Source organism: Lactuca saligna, chromosome 6 (genome assembly GCF_052625555.1).
Source record: "Lactuca saligna cultivar CGN05327 chromosome 6, ASM5262555v1, whole genome shotgun sequence".
In the NCBI taxonomy this organism is placed as follows: Eukaryota; Viridiplantae; Streptophyta; class Magnoliopsida; order Asterales; family Asteraceae; genus Lactuca; species Lactuca saligna.
This window is the reverse complement of record NC_136422.1, coordinates 156,135,848-156,149,325: the sequence shown is the minus strand read 5'-3', so window position 1 is coordinate 156,149,325 and position 13,478 is coordinate 156,135,848.

Sequence of the window (13,478 nt, the reverse complement as noted above, 5' to 3'; positions counted from 1 at the left end):
ATTTTATATATTTTTAACCAGTTTATAACATATTGAACATAAAGGTATATTTACTTGCATACGAATAAAATTGCAAACGTTTTCAATACATTACAGAACATTACGAATAAACTATATTTGGAATAGTTTGGGATTCAATATGTTACTTCTTTACGAATAATAGACAGAAACAAAACATTTATTAAAACTGTAATTGGTATAGTTTAGGAACACTACTCTATTTCACTATTACAAGGATACACTACTAAAATAATTATGTAACTATAATTATTTTACACTACAAAGTAATATATAAAATTTCTAATATAAAAGAACACAACAGCGCTACATCACTACATGTAAATTAGTTAATACAGGGTTGTGAGTCACTACTTGACTAGTACCCATTAGGGTACGAAACTAAGTCCTATAAATTATAACTAGAGTCTCCAGGATTGAGAGTGTGAAATTTATGTATACATCTATATAGGATTGACAATCCCACACCCAAACTGCTAGCTACAGTTAGGCAGGCATGTCTGGGGTGACAAATGTCATATTACCAACGCTTGAAAATTTTCGTAGAGGCCACTAGGTCATATTAGCATGGTTATATGAAACTCACCACAATATAACTAACACTTATGTTTACGGGATTAACAATACTTCACTGGTTTTATTTTATTTATTAAAACTATGGTACACTACTTTACACTACAGCCAATAATAACTATAACACATGTTCTAGGTATTAACTAATTTAGTTAATTTCAGGGTTTTAGATGCATGGACTCGGCGAGCTGAGAGTCCAACTTGTTGAGTAGGGTCATTAATCATGGGCATGGATCGCGACCAACTCGGTGAGTAGGTTGGCCCGACTCGGTGAGTTGGAGCTGTAAAGAGAAAACCCTAATTTCGGGGTTTGCCACCTATTTCAAGATTATTAACTGCTCTTGTGGCCTCCCCTAGCACCTTAGCTCCCTACGGAAAGTGGTTTGCAGTTGTAAACACCCTTGAGAGAGTGTAAGAACCTTTGTAAGCATTTTTGGAGGATTTGTAGAGGTTGAAGGAGAAGGAAACATGAGAGGAGCAATAGATACAACATCTACTTCATAATGGCCATCATTCTAAGGTAAAAAATTGTGACCTTGACCTCTTCTTGTCTAGATCTCCTTCTTGGAAGTGAATGACCATTGTTAGAAAGAAAAATGGATTCAAGCTTGGATATTGACTTCTGGTCCCAGATCTGGACCTCTTTAGGTCCCTAATGGATTAAAGATTCTCCGTTTATGTAGTTCAACCCTTCCCATGCACATGAACCTTGTTTGAAATCTAGTTTTGAAGTTTTAGCTTTGGAGGACCATGCATGCACGTAAAGTTTACATCTTTACGTGGTGTCTTCACTAGGAGAAGTTAGATCTGAAGTTTGGGACCTTATATTCCTCTGGAAATGCCGAATTTTGGGATCACTAAAGGAACTCGTCGAGTCCCTTGGCTGACTCGGCGAATCGAGTAGGGTTTACTCATTTTCGGTTTAGGGTTTGCGGGTGGCATGTGTTTTCGGTCAGGAGTTTTGGTTGAGAGTTTGTGGCCGCAAACATTAAGGACCTCGACGAGTCACTCTAGTCACTTGGCGATTTAACGAGTTATGCAAGGACTTGACGAGTGGCTGGCTATACTCGACAATTCGAAGTCAACATGGACTGTTGACCTTGACTATGGACCTTGACTTTCACAATGGTTGACCTGATAGTATGTAGGGTTTCAAAGAACTCCATGGATGATAGCAATGGGCCCCTTGATGAAATGTAGGTTAAAAGCCCAAGACTTGTCTTTTCCCTAAATAGTCATGTATTATTCATAATTAGGGTTAAGAGTTAGGCAAAATGTAGCCGCCACATGAGGTTTCTTATGAAGTGTTAGATTCTTTAGTCTATGCTGAAAGTGTAATTTATTCCTCATATTTGAAGAAATCGAGTGATCATTCGACCTAATCTTCATATTTGTGTTTGTTCTTATTTTCCGCATCTTGTTCATCAAATCTCAATTAGGGTTTTAATCCCAACAAGTGGTATCAGAGCGGGTCTTTGAAGATCTATTGATTTTTGAAGTATCAGTTCTTGATTTGGTGATTTTCTGCACAAGTTATTGAAGATTATTGGTGTTTTTGCGGTATGGAATTATAATTATTTTCAAGTACTGTTCATGAAGATCTATGGTGTTCATCTACTGTTCTGTCACACCCCGAAAACCGAAGGCGGAATACATTTCCGGGGTTGACTACCGTGTTGAGTATCAAATCCAATGTACATAGTAAGTAAAGTAAAACAAGCATTACATTACATAATAACAGTTTTACAGTTGTTTCAAAAGTAAAGTTTGTACAATTGTGATACATAGTATATATAGACAAAGTGTAACGGGTCTTCATGAACACCGTCTTCATGCAAAAGGATCTTCGGGTACCTGTTCTAATGCTGACCTGAGAACACAAGCGGTTTGAAAATCAGCATAAAGCTGGTGAGTTCATAAGCGGTTTTGTTTTACGAAAATGTATCGGTTTCCTTTCTGTTTCTGAAATGTTATGTACACCAAGAAAATCCCGTATTTTCTTAATAGTTGGTTATTGTTTCACAAATGTAAAGTATAGTAAGTTTGTACACTGAAAACATGTTTACTCATGTGAAAATGTATAGTTAGTTATCTGACTGGTTAAACTGTTCTGTTTACTTATCATGTGTTACCAGGAAAGTCCCATACTTTCTTTATTGTATGTTACAAATTGTAAAAGATGTAATGTTATCCATTCTGTGACTCTTCCTAGTTATGTAAATGTTACCCAGGAAAGCCCCATGCTTTCCTGCATGTATGTATCTTATGTAAACGATGTGAAAGATGTAAAAGATGTAATCGTGATTAGATTCCATGTTTTTCCCAGGAAGGTCCCGTACCTTCCTGAATGTTAGTTATAGTAAGTAAAAGATGTAAAAGATGTAAACGATGTAAACGATGTATAAAGAAATCCCTTATTACTATAAGTAAATCTATGTTATCCTAATTGCGAGTTCCATAACCATACAATAGACTGAAACCTGTGGCAATAAGTAGTCCACATGTGGCAATAAGTCGTCCACATACTTATGACTTTTGTCACCCTTGAACCATTTCGGTTCGGCTGTAGCTAGCAGCCAGGTGTGGGGTAGTCAGCCCCATATAGATCTATACACTCAAGTCACGCTCTCTAAATACCAGAGATTCTGGTTATGGGTGTAGTCCTCCACTCGCGTAATCCAGGTGGAGTGTTCTCCGAGGATGTGTCTCCAATCGTACCGGAATAACAAATTTACTAGTAATAATATGAAAGTCCTCCACTCGCGTATGTGCATGGAGTGTTGCCGAGGACAAAACAGTGTACAGGTATTATATTTAAATGTTTTAATGTCATGCTTTTAACTGATAAAATGTGGAAAACCATTTGTGAAATACATGTAAAACATACTAGTTTAAAGACTTATTTCACAAATATATGTTACGTGATCTGTATGTTCGATCTGTTATCAGTTGTAGTTATCAGTTCTAAAAGCATAAGAATATGAAACACACATTTGAAAACATGTTATGAGTACAAGAATTCCCTTGTACTTTGCTTGTGTTCCCCCCCTGAAAACAGTGAAAACAGTGGAAAAGGGTAGGGGTATGAACTCACCGGATTCGGAAACGTGTCGGTTTTGAATGCTAGACGTCGGTTCGGGGTTTGATTACTCGCGATGACCCTATGTAAAATGATATAATGTCCATATATATACAATTAGAGATACATTCACTAATCATATGAAACATTACACTCCAATGAGGTTAAACACCTCACAACGAGCGTTTGGAGTGACCCGGGTGACATCTTCGGACGTGTAATGGCACTAGGGACTTGGGACATGAGTTTACTCTCCATAAGTAAACATTTAAATGGGTTTACAACCATGAAACACACTCACACATGAGTTTACGGCCGTAAACTCATGTTGGTGTGGTTTTGAGGGTTTTAGGGCTCAAATGGACTTAGAGGTTCCTAGAATGGATTTTCTAAATTGTCTTGGAACACTTGGACTGAATTCAAATCATCAAAATGCTTATTTTATGGGAGTTTACGGCCCAGTATAGGCTCCTGGCCGTAAACTCCTTAATCTTCATGAAATAGGTGTCAAATGTTGTTAAAACTAATCACATGTGATTCATAAGATTATTCCAAGACCTAGTATGATTTTTATGTGACATTTGAGGGGTGTTATGGAGTTTACGGCCCATGAGACCCTCCTCGTGGCCGTAAACTCTAATGTAGGGTCATACAAAGTGTTTCAAGGTCTAAAACTTGCATAGAAGGGCTTCTAAAATTCATCTAAAGGCTTTAGGGGTGTTTAGTTTGCATTCTAACACCAAAAGTTTTGGAGTTTACGGCCCAAGAACAAGCCTTGGCCGTAAACCCTTATAAGTCCCACAAATGATGTGTTTTAGACCCTTAAAGCATTTTATGTTGGTCCCTTGATTTATTCCAAGGCTTTTGGTGGTGTTGGATGGCTTTCTAACACCTTAGAATTGGATTTATGTCACATTTTGGGGAGTTTACGGCCCAAGCACTATCCTTGGCCGTAAACTCACATAAGTCCCACAAAATTCATGTTTCAAGTGTCCAAATGCTAAAACCAAGGTCCTACAATTCATATCTAAGCCATAGGAGTGATTTGGAAGGGTTTTAGGGCATGAAAAACCCCTTTTACTTGAGTTTACGGCCTAAGATTATGCCTTGGCCGTAAACTCCTTTATATGGCTCAAAATCATAGTTTTAAATGTCCTAAGTCCATATCTTGAAGTCCCATAGCCATATCTAAAGTCCAATTGAGTTTAGGAAGGAGTTTAAGGGCTTAAAACCCCATTAAATGGAGTTTACGGCCCAAGCTTGTTCCTTGGCCGTAAACTCATGTTCTTGGACCTAAAACTCAATTATTTCATCAATTTGAAGGCTAAAGGTGTTGAATAACATGTTAGGGAGGTTACCTTAAAGATTTGAAGCCTTAAACTTGTGATTTGGACCTTAATTCTAGCTTGAGGAGAGAGGTTGTAAGAGTTTTAGTGAGAAACTTGCCAAAAGGCTTCAAATGAAGTCCTAAACACGGTTATATAGTGTTTACGTTTTGGACACGGTGGAATTCTACCCGATACCGGCGTTAGACGGGGTATTTGGTCGTACCCGATTGAGTTACCGTAACCCGATACGGTAAATTCTAGAATTATTCCGATCACTAAAGTTGGGTGTTAAATTGATTTCTAAATGTATTAAGACACCCATTAAGTCATTTTAAATGTGTCCTGATTAATGACTTAATTAAACGGAGAAATCGGAAATCGGAAATCGGAACGACGATCGGTTGTGCGAAAGAGTTACCTTAAAATGATGCGGAAATTTCGGGTTGTTACATTATCCCCCCGTTAGAGGGAATTTCGTCCTGAAATTCAAGTTTAGAACATAAGACAAGATACAAATCATGGATAAGAAAAGAGTTGTGGATACTTCTGTTTCATGGAGTCTTCCCGTTCCCAAGTGAATTCCGGTCCCCGCTTGGCATTCCAGCGAACCTTCACTAACGGGATGCGACTTTGTTTTGTACGTTTGACTTCTCGATCCATGATTTCGATCGGTTCCTCCACAAAGTTGAGGTTTTCATTGATCTCGATCTCGTCTAAGGGAATTGTTAGGGTTTCATCGGATAGGCACTTTTTAAGATTTGAAACATGAAAGACAGGATGAATGTTACTGAGTTCGTGAGGTAAATGAAGTTTATAGGCAACCGGACCAATCCTGGAGAGGATTTCAAAGGGTCCAATATACCTCGGATTAAGTTTCCCACGCTTGCCAAAGCGTACAGTGCCTTTCCAGGGCGAGACTTTTAACAGGACACGGTCTCCAACCTGGAATTCTAGTGGTTTCCTACGATTATCAGCGTAACTCTTTTGACGATCACGTGAGGCTTTCAGTCGGTTGCGGATTTGAATAATCTTTTCGGTGGTTTCACGGATGATTTCAGGACCAGTGAGAGTACTGTCTGGGACTCGACTCCTGGCTAACTGTGTATCCCCCACCTCGGCCCAGCACAGAGGGGATCTGCACTTACGACCGTATAGGGCTTCGAACGGAGCAGCCCTAATGCTGGTGTGGTAACTGTTGTTGTATGAGAATTCGATCTAGGATAGGTGTGTATCCCACGACTTTCCAAAGTCAATGACACATGCCCGAAGCATGTCCTCCAGGGTTTGGATTGTTCTCTCACTCTGTCCATCGGTCTGAGGATGATACGCCGTGCTTATATCTAGTTTGGTTCCAAGGGCTTTCTGAAGAGATTGCCAGAATCTGGAGGTAAACCTACTATCTCGATCAGAGATAATGGAAACAGGTACACCGTGAAGACGTACTACCTCCTGGATGTAGATTCGCGCGAGTCTCTCCATCTTGTAGGATTCTTTGATTGGGATGAAGTGAGCGGATTTTGTCAAACGATCGACAATTACCCAAATGGTATCGTATCTACTAGAACACTTGGGTAGCTTGGTGATGAAGTCCATGGTAATCATTTCCCACTTCCACTCGGGGATCTCGGGTTGTTGGAGCAGACCTGAAGGTTTCTGATGTTCGACTTTGACTTTGGCGCAAGTCAGACACTTGCCCACGAATGTAGCTATCTCAGCTTTCATGTTTGGCCACCAGTATTGTTTCTTGAGATCCAGATACATCTTGTCCGAACCTGGGTGAACAGAGTATTTGGTTCTATGTGCTTCCTCCATGACTATTTCCCTGAATCCACCAGATTTGGGAATCCAGATTCGATTCATGAAATAGTGAACTCCGTCACCTCTGATCTCAAGTTTCTTTTCCATTCCTCTCAAGGTTTCATCTGACACGTTTTCAGGTTTGAGGGCTGCATACTGAGCTTCTCGGATTTGCGTAGGTAAGTTGGAATGGATGGTCATCGTCTGGTTCTTCACTTTGTGGCTTGTACTATCCTTTCGGCTAAGGGCATCTGCTACCACATTGGCCTTGCCGGGGTGGTAACGGATTTCACACTCATAGTCACTGAGTAATTCTACCCATCGCTGTTGCCTCATGTTTAAGTCTTTTTGATTAAAGATGTGTTGCAGACTCTTGTGATCAGTGAAGATTGTGCACTTGGTTCCGTAGAGATAATGTCTCCAAATCTTCAATGCGAAGACTACTGCTCCTAGCTCCAAGTCGTGTGTGGTATAGTTGACTTCGTGTGCTTTCAGCTGTCTAGAGGCATAGGCAATCACCTTTCCTCTTTGCATAAGCACACAGCCTAAACCTCGATTAGACGCATCGCAATAGACAACGAAGTCCTCTGTCCCTTCAGGCAGAGACAGAACAGGCGCGCTGCATAAGGCTCTCTTCAACGTTTGGAATGCAGTTTCTTGCTTATCACTCCAACAAAAGGGTACACCTTTCTGTGTTAGAGTGGTTAAAGGTTTGGCGATTTTGGAAAAGTTCTGAATGAATCGTCGATAGTAGCCGGCTAGGCCCAAGAATTGATGAATTTCCGTGGGTGTTTTCGGTGCCGACCAACTCTCTATCACTTTAATCTTGGAAGGATATACATGAATACCCTCCTCACTTACTACGTGACCGAGGAAAGTTACCTTCCGTAACCAGAATTCACATTTGGAAAATTTTGCGTAAAGATTTTCGGATCTAAGAGTTTCCAACACTAGTCTCAAGTGTTGTTTGTGGTCTTCTTCATTTCGGGAGTATACGAGGATGTCATCAATGAATACGATAACGAATTTGTCTAAGAAAGGACGGTATACCCGGTTCATCAGATCCATGAACACAGCCGGTGCATTGGTTAGACCGAAGGGCATCACTACAAACTCGTAGTGTCCATACCGAGTCCTAAATGTTGTCTTGGGAACATCATTCTCCTGGACTCGTAACTGATGGTACCCTGATCGAAGGTCTATCTTAGAGAAGTAACTGGCTCCCTGGAGTTGATCGAAGAGATCGTCTATTCTTGGAAGAGGATATCGGTTCTTAACGGTTAACTTGTTCAACTCACGATAGTCGATACACATCCGAAAGGATCCATCTTTCTTTTTGACAAACAGAATCGGAGCTCCCCAGGGTGAGGAACTCGGCCTAATGAATCCTTTACTGAGCAACTCATTGAGTTGACTAGATAACTCCTGCATTTCTGTGGGAGCTAAGCGATACGGGGATTTTGCTACGGGAGTAGCTCCAGGAATTAGGTCAATACGGAACTCGACCTGACGTTCGGGAGGAATCCCTGGAAGTTCTTCGGGAAACACATCGGGAAAGTTACAGACTTCGGGAATGCTCGCAAGGTCTCTAACTTCTTGTTTCTCGTTGATCACATGAGCTAAGAATGCAACACACTCCTTTCGAAGGAGCTTTCGAGCTTTGATGCAAGAAATGATATGAAGGTTGGAACTGGGTTTATCGCCATAGACTACGAGAGTTTGATTCGAAAGAAGATTGAGACGGATAGCTTTTTGTAACAAAGAATGTCAGCATGATTGGGACTCAACCAATCCATGCCAACGATAACATCAAAACTCTTAATGGAAACGGGCATGAGGTCTATAGGAAATGAGTGATCATTTAGGGTAAGCGTACACCCTATGAATACATCGTTAGCACTTTCTTTCTCACCATTAGCCATCTCGACGATAAACGTTTCAGTTAGTGGTTGAGGATTTGGTTTTAGATTATGTTTGAATGCATGACTAACAAAACTCCTTTCAGCACCCGAATCGAAAAGAATACTAGCATATGAGTTGTCGAGAAGGAACGTACCCGAAACAACAGTAGGATCAGCAACTGCTTCCTCCCGTCCCATGGTTAGGACCCTTCCAGTGTTACCAGCAGTTGACTTCTTGGGACAATCCCTTTTAAAGTGCCCAACTTCGCCACAGTTGTAGCAGGCTTGACTGACACCTGCTCCCGATGATTGGTTAGCTGATTGAGTAGGGGTTCTGCAATACCGAACTGTGTGCCCTTTCTTACCACAGTTGGTGCAAGACAATTCTCGACAGGGACCAGGAGGATGATGGTATTTACACTTGTCACATTGAGGAAGGTTACCAGCATATTTACTGGTAGGAGTTGAGGCAGTGGATCCCATGGCAGAAACAGCAACCACAGGAGTAGTAGTAGCAGCATGGACTGCTACCGTCTGGTGTTTCTTAGATGATCCCTGAGAAGATTGACCTTTCTTCTTTTTCCAGAATTTCCTCTTTTCACCGCTCCTTTGAGTTGGCTCAGAAGTGGTAGTGATTTCCTTGACATCGTCGTTGTGATCAATCAGAATTTGTGCTAAGGTCTTGGCACTATCGTAGGTATCCGGACGAGCAGCCAGAACATGACTCTTTATTGGTTGAGATAATCCCCAAACGAACCTTTCGATCTTTTTGTTTTCAGGAGTGACTAACCCCGGGCAGAGAAGTGCGAGATCATCAAATCGGGAAGTATATGCAGCAATGTCGGAACCTTTCATCTTCAGGTTCCAGAGCTCGTGCTATAATTTCTGCATTTCACCACGGGGGCAATACTCAGCAATGAGAAGTTCCTTCATGGCTTCCCAGCCCATGGCATTGGCTGTGGGTAAGGTCAGAGATTTGACTCGGCCATTCCACCAAGTCAAAGCTTTATCCGCGAAGGTACAGGCTGCAAATTTGACTTTATCGGATTCCGCACAAGCACAGATTTCAAAGATGGACTCGATTTTCTCGAACCATCGAGATAAGGAAATGACACCTCCAGTGCCATTAAAAGATGTTGGTTTCGCATTCATAAAATCCTTGTAGGAACCCCCTCTTTGGTGTCCCTGGCTACCCTCAGGGTTTTGAGATTGAGTACCACCACCTGAACCACTAGGGTTCATTTGTGACATAGCTGCTACCATTGCAGCTGTCATCATTGTCTGAACTGATGCTAAGTCAAACTGGGGAGGAGGTGGCGGCGAAGAAGGATTGTCGTTGTTCTTTGAGCTAGGTCTTTTTCGGGGAGGCATCTTGATCTAATAAGATCAAGAAGGAGAGGATGGTAAGTCCTCTACATTGAATCGATAGATATGACAGTTATATGATTCGAGTAAGCGATAAAGCAGGAAAGAGTTATCGAACAGATAATTTATCGCTAAGAGTGATCACAGAGAACTACTCGAATGAGGATTATTACAGAGGATCGAGGTCGAGAAATACTCCCATAGTATTTCATGAGTTGTTTACGATAATGATTCGATGTTTGGGATATTAGGGTAAGTTTTAGGCATGTCACATACCACAGTCACTCCTAAGCACATGTTGGTCGTGTCTCGAATGAATATAGTTGGTCAGGCTATATTGACCCTAGACACGACTACATAACTGCCCAGGTTTAACCGTAGTACACAACACCCATTTACTTATGTTCCGTTCTACTTGTGGTTACGGATGGCGACGGTTCGGTATACTTGTATACTTTTGAAAATACTTATATTTTGAAAATACTTTTAATTCAAAGAACTTAGGCCCTTTAGTGTTTATAGTTTTATACCATGTAAGGTTTGGTATACTTGATTCACTATAAACAAGGGCTCTGATACCAATCTGTCACACCCCGAAAACCGAAGGCGGAATACATTTCCGGGGTTGACTACCGTGTTGAGTATCAAATCCAATGTACATAGTAAGTAAAGTAAAACAAGCATTACATTACATAATAACAGTTTTACAGTTGTTTCAAAAGTAAAGTTTGTACAATTGTGATACATAGTATATATAGACAAAATGTAACGGGTCTTCATGAACACCATCTTCATGCAAAAGGATCTTCGGGTACCTGTTCTAACGCTGACCTAAGAACACAAGCGGTTTGAAAATCAGCATAAAGCTGGTGAGTTCATAAGCGGTTTTGTTTTACGAAAATGTATCGGTTTCCTTTCTGTTTCTGAAATGTTATGTACACCAAAAAAATCCCGTATTTTCTTAATAGTTGGTTATTGTTTCACAAATGTAAAGTATAGTAAGTTTGTACACTGAAAACATGTTTACTCATGTGAAAATGTATAGTTGGTTATCTGACTGGTTAAACTGTTCTGTTTACTTATCATGTGTTACCAGGAAAGTCCCATACTTTCTTTATTGTATGTTACAAATTGTAAAAGATGTAATGTTATCCATTCTGTGACTCTTCCTAGTTATGTAAATGTTACCCAGGAAAGCCCCATGCTTTCCTGCATGTATGTATCTTATGTAAAAAATGTGAAAGATGTAAAAGATGTAATCGTGATTAGATTCCATGTTTTTCCCAGGAAGGTCCCGTACCTTCCTGAATGTTAGTTACAGTAAGTAAAAGATGTAAAAGATGTAAACGATGTAAACGATGTATAAAGAAATCCCTTATTACTATAAGTAAATCTCTGTTATCCTAATTGTGAGTTCCATAACCATACAATAGACTGAAACCTGTGGCAATAAGTAGTCCACATGTGGCAATAAGTCGTCCACATACTTATCACTTTCGTCACCCTTGAACCATTTCGGTTCGGCTGTAGCTAGCAACCAGGTGTGGGGTAGTCAGCCCCGTATAGATCTATACACTCAAGTCACGCTCTCTAAATACCAGAAATTCTGGTTATGGGTGTAGTCCTCCACTCGCGTAATCCAGGTGGAGTGTTCTCCGAGGACGTGTCTCCAATCGTACCGGAATAACAAATTTACTAGTAATAATATGAAAGTCCTCCACTCGCGTATGTGCATGGAGTGTTACCGAGGACAAAACAGTGTACAGGTATTATATTCAAATGTTTTAATGTCATGCTTTTAACTGATAAAATGTGGAAAACCATTTGTGAAATACATGTAAAACATACTAGTTTAAAGACTTATTTCACAAATATATGTTACGTGATCTGTATGTTCGATCTGTTATCAGTTGTAGTTATCAGTTCTAAAAGCATAAGAATATGAAACACACATTTGAAAACATGTTATGAGTACAAGAATTCCCTTGTACTTTGCTTGTGTCCTCCCCCCCCCCCCCCCTGAAAACAGTGAAAACAGTGGAAAAGGTTAGGGGTATGAACTCACCGGATTCGGAAACGTGTCGGTTTTGAATGCTAGACGTCGGTTCGGGGTTTGATTACTCGCGATGACCCTATGTAAAATGATATAATGTCCATATATATACAATTAGAGATACATTCACTAATCATATGGAACATTACACTCCAATGAGGTTAAACACCTCACAACGAGCGTTTGGAGTGACCCGGGTGACATCTTCGGACTTGTAATGGCACTAGGGACTTGGGACATGAGTTTACTCTCCATAAGTAAACATTTAAATGGGTTTACAACCATGAAACACACTCACACATGAGTTTACGGCCGTAAACTCATGTTGGTGTGGTTTTGAGGGTTTTAGGGCTCAAATGGACTTAGAGGTTGCTAGAATGGATTTTCTAAATTGTCTTGGAACACTTGGACTGAATTCAGATCATCAAAATGCTTATTTTATGGGAGTTTACGGCCCAGTATAGGCTCCTGGCCGTAAACTCCTTAATCTTCATGAAATAGGTGTCAAATGTTGTTAAAACTAATCACATGTGATTCATAAGATTATTCCAAGACCTAGTATGATTTTTATGTGACATTTGAGGGGTGTTATGGAGTTTACGGCCCATGAGACCCTCCTCATGGCCGTAAACTCTAATGTAGGGTGATACAAAGTGTTTCAAGGTCTAAAACTTGCATAGAAGGGCTTCTAAAATTCATCTAAAGGCTTTAGGGGTGTTTAGTTTGCATTCTAACACCAAAAGTTTTGGAGTTTACGGCCCAAGAACAAGCCTTGGCTGTAAACCCTTATAAGTCCCACAAATGATGTGTTTTAGACCCTTAAAGCATTTTTGGTTGGTCCCTTGATTTATTCCAAGGCTTTTGGTGGTGTTGGATGGCTTTCTAACACCTTAGAATTGGATTTATGTCACATTTTGGGGAGTTTACGGCCCAAGCACTATCCTTGGCCATAAACTCACATAAGTCCCACAAAATTCATGTTTCAAGTGTGCAAATGCTAAAACCAAGGTCCTACAATTCATATCTAAGCCATAGGAGTGATTTGGAAGGGTTTTAGGGCATGAAAAACCCCTTTTACTTGAGTTTACGGCCTAAGATTATGCCTTGGCCGTAAACTCCTTTATATGGCTCAAAATCATAGTTTTAAATGTCCTAAGTCCATATCTTGAAGTCCCATAGCCATATCTAAAGTCCAATTGAGTTTAGGAAGGAGTTTAAGGGCTTAAAACCCCATTAAATGGAGTTTACGGCCCAAGCTTGTTCCTTGGCTGTAAACTCATGTTCTTGGACCTAAAACTCAATTATTTCATCAATTTGAAGGCTAAAGGTGTTGAATAACATGTTAGGGAGGTTACCTTAAAGAT